This window comes from Aotus nancymaae, unplaced genomic scaffold, assembly GCF_030222135.1.
Source record: "Aotus nancymaae isolate 86718 unplaced genomic scaffold, 86718_ANA_hifiasm-v0.15.2.pri h1tg000119l, whole genome shotgun sequence".
Classification (NCBI taxonomy): domain Eukaryota; kingdom Metazoa; phylum Chordata; class Mammalia; order Primates; family Aotidae; genus Aotus; species Aotus nancymaae.
The window spans coordinates 686,302-694,732 of record NW_026988534.1 but is presented as its reverse complement, the minus strand read 5'-3'; the positions used below and the strand labels follow the sequence as shown (position 1 = coordinate 694,732).

Below are 8,431 nucleotides of genomic sequence, written 5' to 3'. Positions count from 1 at the left end.
ATAACTGTTTTCATGTTTTGGATAGTTAGCTTAGTGTTTAAAACATAGATCTTTACATGGAGTCTATATTCAATTAATATTACATGTCTTTATGTGTAGTGTAAAAACCTTACAAGTGTATGTTCCAAATCCCTCCCTCTCACCATTTGTGATACTGTTGCCTTATGGCTCACTTTTACATGGGCTATGAACACATCACACAGTGCTGCCATTTTTGGCTTACATAGTTATTATTCGGAGCAATTCAGAAGAAAAAAATAAAAGAACATGAATTTCATAACACATTCATTACATGTTCCACATTCTTTTACCTTGTACATTCAAGCTTCCACCCAGTACTGTATTCCTTCTGCCTTGCAGAGCTGATGTTACCACTTCTTGTAAAGTGAGTCTGCTGGCAATAAATTCTGAGTTTTTGTCTAATAAAGCATTTTTCTTATATTTTTGAGAAATATTTTCACAGAGCATGAATTTCTGTAATGACAAGCCTTATTTTCTTTCAGCACTTTGAAGTCATCAATGCATTTTTAAAAATTTTCATGGTTTCTGACAAGAATTCTGCCAATATTCTTATCTTTATTCCTTTATTTGTCTTTTTTCATGCCTTTCTCTTTATCTTTTGTTTTTGACAATTTGAATAAATGTCTCTAGATGTTTTGTGTTTGTTTTATATTTTAATATATATTCTGCTAAAGGGTTCTGATTTTCATGGGTTTCTGGTTTGATGTCTGAAAATCACTTAGGAAAATTGTCAGACATTATTTCCTAAACTCTTTCTTACACACTATTTTCTCTTTTCCTTCTGAGTTTCCAGTGATGCATGCAACCAATGGTTTGACATTTTCTATAGCTTTTGGGTGCTCCATTCTTTTTACTTTTCAGTCTTTTTCTCTTTGTGTTTCAGTTGAGTAATTTTATTGACTATTGTCAGGTATGCTGATCCACTTCTCAGCTGTGTTATGGACCCATCGAAAGCATTCTGCATCTCTGTTACTGTGTTTTCTATTTGTCACATTTATATTTGATTTTTTCTTATTGTTTGCACCCCTTTGCTGATATTATTAATCTGATCTTTCATGATATATGCTTTTTATGTTGGAAAATTCAACATATATATAATAGTAATTTTAAATTTCCAGTCAGTTATTATCTGTGTCATATCTGAGTCTGGTTTTGTTTACTGTTTAGTATCTTGGGAATTTATTCCTTATTTTTCCTGAAAGATATCTAGAGTACTTCAACACTGCTGAGTAAATAGTTCTATGTACACCTTTCCTTTTGCTCATCCATTCCTGTGGTAGTTTATGTTCATATCTAGTCCAAGGATCAGGATAATTTTTTTTTGTAAATAGGCAAATAGTAAATATTTTAGAGTTATGGGCCAAAGGTCACCAGAGCTCTGCCATTGTCTCATGAAAGTAGTGTCAGACAATGAGTGTATGGCCATGTCCTAATGAAACTTTATTTACCAGGTAGACAGGGGGCTAACTTTGCCTTGTAAGCCATGTTTTGCTGATCCTTGATCTAGTCAGGAATTGGGCTGGGCTTGAAATTTCCTGTTGCTGTGTTTACCTTCAGAGTACTGCAGGCTTCAAACTGTCCTAGCAGTACCTGGAGTTTAGTATGGAGGCTGGGTTTCTAGAGCTTTCTTCTTGAGATCTGCCTCACCTTTAGCTTTATGTATTCCTTTTCCCTAATCCTCAGGGAGAGTCTGTCTCATGCATGCTTCCTAGCAATGTTTCAATATGACTTTTAACTGATGCTTATTTATTTGCTGGCTTGGGATGGATGGAATTCTGATGTCCTGATTACCCCTCAGTCTTAAAGCTTGCATCCCTGGGTCTCATAGCCTCCACAAAAACCATGCCTTTTCTCCACCTGGATGTCTGGATCTGATATGTATTCTTTCTCCTCCTTCATGGCTGACAGCCTTTATTCTCTTCCCTTCCCTCAGCTGTAAGACCGTTCTGTTGCCCATCTTACCCCCCAGCAGATGACCACTTTATTGTGCTGGGAAAATGGGGAAGAGGGATCTAGGTTGATTCTTGCATCACCTTTCTATGCCCCTGACAGCTTTGTCAGGACTCCACAGTCTTCTCTGGGGAATCTGGTAGACTTTGTGATGAAATATCTTCAGGAAAAAGCAACTCTGTGCCCCACCCCAATTATCTGTATCCCCCAGAAGCAGTACATGCTCTCACCAGCCTGCATTTGGCCTTCACCAGGAGTCATTGACTATTTCAACAGAATCCTACTTACTGGGTCAAGATGCAGCTGAGCCAGGTCAGCAGGTGCTGGAGTCTCATCTCTTCCTATGGACACTGGTCCCACCATAGACTTTGGGTTCTTTAGTTGCTCTGTGACCTCAGCTTTCTAATGGGAGCAATTCAGTCAGGAACTTGTAATTTACCCAATTTTGTCCTTGCTGTAACAGTGTGAGCAACTCTTAGTTATTCTCCTGAATAACCATCCATCTCCTGGTCTCTTAAAGATGAAATCTTAAACAATTGCACACCTGATGGAGAAGGTCTGTTACCAGTCTAGTTGAGGTTCTCTACTCAGCTTCTTAGGATCTAAGAATCTTCCCTAGAAAATTTCCGACCTAGTCAGATTTTGGATGTGACATTCCCTCACTCTCTCTGTCTTGTTCATATCCTTCCCCTACTGATTCTCCATCAGTCAAGACCCTGCTTAGGTATCTCATTCTCCACACATTGCCTGCCTGCCCTTCTGAGTATGTGCCACCCTGGCTGTCTCCTGATGTTTGGAGGGCCTGGTGATAACTTTGTCTACTGCCTAGGAAAGCCCCTCAGGCATCCCAGAGATGGTCCCCACCCACTAGGAAAGCCACTTCTGCTCAGTCTCATGCTCACTGGCCTTGGCCTTTTGGAGCACCAGGGACCTGGATGACAGTGATCATGTTGGCCCAAGTCTGTAAGTCCCTGCTGAGACCTACTCAAGGTCCTGCCTGCTCAGCCAACACCATCCAGGGACAGTGTTCGGATTCTTTCTCCAGCGTGCAGGAATAGCTCATAACCAGGACAATGATATTGGTTTGTGCATGAGGTATTTTGGCTTAAGTTTGAAATATTTTTGAGTCACCAGCATCTCTGTAGCTTTCATATTCTTTCTGTGCAAAGAGCAGCACTATCAGGAAGACATTGTGGTGTTGCAGCCTATAGCTGTGGCTCTGCAGCTTGGCATTTCCAGCATTTTCCACATGACACAGAGGTGTGATGGCTATTGTCCTGGGGACTTTCGAACAGTGTTTCTTCTCAATTCAGCCCCATATGAATGCAAAGAAATCTCTGCTGTGTGGTAATCAGTGCAGTGCTGTGGCTCTCATCCACCTAATCTATAAATAAGGAAGGCAGACAGAAAACTCAGGCAGATACATCTGTCTGTGGAGGGATTAAAACAATTTCCTTATGTAAGCCATGGTTTAAGGAACACAGGCTGAAAATGTCAATGACTTAGAAAGTCATTCAAGCTGACACGATAAAAGGTAAGGAAAAGAGGTTTGAGTTTGCAAGTGGATTAATAAGAATCCTTATGAGTTAATACTTCTTAATCTCTTTTTAACTGTATTTTTAATGTGCCTCACAAGAGTATCTCATGCTCCCTTTTGACCAGAAAACAGAAGGCAAGAGAGGTTTAGGGCTGCATGAGGTCTTACTGTGAGTTACTGAGAAAGTGGGATGAGAGCCCAGATGGCCTGTCTAGTCTGAGTTTCTATATATTTTTGCAGTAATGCCTGCCCTCCACTCTCCGGGTCCCACAAACCTCACACAGGGTGGGGTGCAGCTAAGCCAGGATACAGAGAGGGGAAAAAGGGGGCTCTCTGAAAGCTCTGCCCTGGGTAGGAGCTGCCTTGGAACTTCCATAAGTCCCACTTTTATAGGGGAAAGAGACTACAGAGCAGGGCTTGCATGGAGTGTGTATGCAGGGTGCATTAAAGATCACACTTTAGATTAGCATTATCACATTTTATACATGTCTAGGCAGCAGCAACGTTCCTGATGTGGTGGCATAGAGCATACAGGCCCAGCCAGTTCTCCTGTGTCAGCAGTGATATTGGAATAATGCCAACTTATATGGGATGCTCTACTTCTTAAAGGAATTTTTTGCTACATATTTTTCAAAACATTTTGAAGGATACTTACGGATTTTATTTTTATTAGTGATTCTTAAAAGCCCAATAACCATGGTATTTTCCCATCATTTTGAGCCTTGGTCTGGGTAAAATCATGTAAGAGTTCAGGGACCAGATCCCAGAGAATTTAGGGCCACAGAGGTCTACTGGAAAGTAAGAAAAATGAAAGGAAGTAAAACCACTTGAATAGTCTACAAAAATATTGCTTTATTTTTATGTCAAAACTCTATGCTACCCAAAGAGATATTTTTGAGCAAATCCCACGTTGTAAAATGGTAACATTGAGCTGAAATATTTTCATGAGGGATATGTACTTCAGAACACTGTGTCAGTTTTGTTTTTAAAGTGTCTGAGTAACAAAGGAAACTTATTTTCCGATCATAAAAATTTAAAATGTAAATATTTAAAAAAATAGCCTAAACAATATCAAAACATTGGGAAAATACAGTAAAAAATTAACATGCTAAATATTTACACATTACAATTAAAAACTCATTTAGGACCCATTGTAGGGGGCATGGGAAAGCAAAGAATATAGAGAAAACATAAAAATAAAAATGTAATTATAAAAAGTGGTAAAAAATATTTATCCACACTACTGAACAGAGATATGCAGTTCAAAGTAGCAATAAGGTAAAATTAGACAGCATTTAACATACTTCAGTACTAATGGTGCTTTATACTGGCAGAGCTACAGTGAGATGGACACACTTTGGCAGCAGGAATTGGTACTTACTTCTTGGAAAATTGCTTGGCAATATGTAACTAGAACCCCTAGAATGTTTTTTGTTTAAACTGTAATTTCAATTCCTGAAGGCATAATATGGAAGATGGTTGAGGAAATACGTCAATGCCTTGACAAACGTGGTCCCAACAATGTTATATGTAAAGTTAAATACTGTCAATAATGTACTGAAGCTCAACAATGGAACAGAGCATAAGATAAAATGTGAGAATTCGAGTAACATTCATAAATGCTGAAGAATATCAGAAGTGGTGCTGCTATAGCATAAAAAGGTAAAAATGAAGATACGAAATTTCACATGCACCCACTTTTTTAAAAGCTCTCTAAAAGTATTGGTTAGAAAAATACCAAAATGTTAGTAGCAATTGCTTCTGAGTAATGAGATTGTAAGTACTTTTCACTGTACCCGTATGTTTTGTGTATAGCCAAAAGTTTTCAAAACAGGAGTGCTTGACTGTTATACCATTAAAAAAGAGAACTAAAAATCAGATGCCCATGTGTTTTCTACTAGTGGCTTTTACATTAATTAAGGTTTTCCTACTCCCCTGCGTTCTCAGCACTCACTGTGGCACTTTACTCAGTGACTAGCAACTACAAACAGTAACGTCTTCACTCCCTGTCATCAATTTTGATTGGTGTTGGTTACAGAGGCCTTGGTTTGCAGCTTCACGTGGAAGAATGAGTGGAGAAGCCATCACTTTGTCACATTCTTACAGGGCTATATTTTCAACATGAAAATCATTTCCCCAGGAGAAAATGTAAAAATGGAAGTTTCCTTTTAAAACCTGCTGGTGAATGTAGAAAATCACACTGGGGTTCGGGTCCTAAGACTCTCAGAGTCTGTAAGTGCTGCTCTGTGGGAAGCCAGGATAATGAGATTTCACCAAGGCCTGGATGGCAGGAGGCCTCGCAATTGTGCTGATGAGGTGGCAGTCACAGCACACTCACAGCATTCTCCTCCTTCAGAGGATGTTCAGGGTTTCCTTTCACGGCAGCTCACACACATTTCTTTGTCGGTTTGTAAAATTTGTTTTAAATATCACGTATGGTGACATTTCTCCAATTTTCCTAATACTTTCATTCTCAGATGAGGATGGGGCAAGAGCAAAGGCAGCAGCCAGGTATTGATTTGCTATTAACCACCACATAGAGAGACACATATAAGAATGTGTGTTAAGATCCTGGAATTTATAGCAACAAAATTATTTCCTATCATTTACTTTTAATACTCATCTAAAGCTTGCTAAGACATAAGTAAAATGTTAGGGTAAGAAAAGACAGAGGTAACAAGCCCTCTTGTTATGCTGACTGGGAAAGAAAAAACGTCTACTGGATATGAGTGAGTCACATGAGTTGTTTCTCTGGCAGTTGACTGCAGCAATTATTTTCCAATGGATGCTTGATGAAAACAGGAGATAGAAAACTCAATACTTACAGTCAATACTGATCACAGTTCATTAGCACAGCAAGTGGAAGACAAGCCAAGGATGAGTGAGCCTTGCCCTCCAAGCATCTGAAGCACAATTCCCCAGGCTTCTGTCTTCCCTTCTGAGTCACCAAGTCTCTGTGCTCCTTGACACTGTATAACTGGAGGATTATAATTACTCAGTATACTTCTGTGCATGTTTAACCTGAGAAAACAATAAAAAGTCACACAGAGAAATATTAAAAACTCAAGATTCCTTGTAAGGCAACAACTCCGCAGAGATGTCATGACACCTTCCTCTCTGTCTTACTTCTCCACATTGAAATATGCCCCTTTCTTTTAAATATGAATCACTAAAGTGCAAAACTTGTTTTATAGTATGCACAGGCACCCAGACACAGTGGATTACACTTGAAATGCCAGCAGTTTGGAGGGCTAAGGCAGGAGCATCACATGAGGCCAGGAGTTTGAGAGCAGACTAGGAAATAGAACAAGACCCTCTCTCTACAAAAAGAAAAAAGAAAATAGCTGGGCACACTGGCACGAGCACAGAGTCTGTGCTGTGATTGCTGGTGGTTTCTAATGCTTTGGCTGCAAACACTCAGGTACTTACAGTTCTTGTAAAATATCTGTATGTGTTCTTTGAAATTATGAATGTATTATGACCTATAGGATGCAAATTGCACCTGAATTAGTTGAAAATAATCATTTCTGTGGCACTTTAATTGCTTTTACCTTAACTAGGACTTAGGAGCTGTGAGACATTTTCATCTGCTCTCCTTTTGCTGCTGAAAAATTCTTCATTTAAATGACCACGAGTGCACCCTGCATACACGTGGGCCAACAATGTGTGTAGTGTGTTCCCAGATTAGCATTTCAGCAAAAAGGCCATATGTGATAAGTTATGAAAATATACAGGCTGTGAGTAAATCCTACTGATGGGCAGTTGTGAAAGGATATGTATAGTATATTTAATTTGTTACTTTCTCTCTCCAATGGTATATATGGATACAAAATTGTGTGGTCCAGTAGAGTATTAATGAAAAGTAGATAATTTTGGAAACAGCTAACTTAAGTAATCATGTTTAACAGAGCAGATTCATCTTTACTATTAATTAAACAGATATTGCTTGGATTTCTTATTTTTCCCTCCCTTGAGAACCAGAGGAGGAAAACAGAGCTTCATTCTGGAGGGAGGAAAACATGAGATTGGAATAAGTTAAACACTTTTCCACAGCCTTATCTTTGAGAAGTTTTCTTTCTTCCAATTGTTCCCTCATATCCTTCTCCTGTTTTCTGATGTTTTCTTTTCTCAGCCCTCATATGGCAGGAAAGGGTCCTAGAGAGAGAAGACAAAGATGGTCTGTGTTGCAAAAGAAGCCCAGAGCTGAAGATTGAAGAACTGAATGTGCCACTTGCAAGGGAAATGGAGACAATGACAATCTTGTCAAGGAAGTTGGATGCTCAAACTTGGTCTTGACGGGATGAAGGTTCCAGGTTTCTGATTTGCTCGTCACAGAAAACATGTGAAACATAATGACAGGGTAGGGCCCTTATTAAAGTATGACTTGGTGGAAACACTACTGCAGAAACAGGTTTCATCCACTGATTAACCTCCCACACACGGTTACGCTCTGGGTTTAGGTGTCAGTAAGAGTAACAATCTGCGTTTTGAACAGAGGGAATGATTTGTCTGTTGACAAGGGAAGTGACAAAGTACACTATACAGGTGATGAACATGATTTGATCTAAACACTTTGCACCAAGAATACTATGTTTTCTGTTAAAACAATAAAGCGAGTAAGCTCTGTTAGCATTTTGTGCCTGGCTTTCTTGGGGGTACACAGCGGCATGCCAGGACATCTGTCTCGGGATTGAAATCGCCCAGAGAAGCTTCTGAGATGTTCTCTCCACCTGATCTGCCTCCACAGGAGGCCAGTTCCAGCTGTTACCACATTTGCCTCACGCTGGGATTGCTGCTTTTTCTTTCTCAACTCTCAGGATCCTGCGCTGCTTGTGGCCCAGGCTCGAGTCACAGTGACTGGCACCGTGGCCTGGGGCACCGTCTCAGCGGCTTGGCAAAGCAGGGTCCATCTGCGGTAATGAC

At 39.8% G+C, this 8,431-nt stretch overlaps 1 long non-coding RNA gene across 1 annotated transcript; it reads right to left on the bottom strand.

The window, feature by feature from the left end:
* Positions 1 to 367: 367 nt before the first annotated feature.
* LOC135272624 (uncharacterized) lies at positions 368 to 7,135 on the bottom strand. Its single transcript, XR_010340641.1, has 3 exons — positions 6,334 to 7,135; positions 4,164 to 4,299; positions 368 to 3,355 (listed from the first exon to the last, which is right to left on the bottom strand). It is a non-coding gene; the product is annotated as an uncharacterized LOC135272624 (long non-coding RNA).
* Positions 7,136 to 8,431: the final 1,296 nt, after the last annotated feature.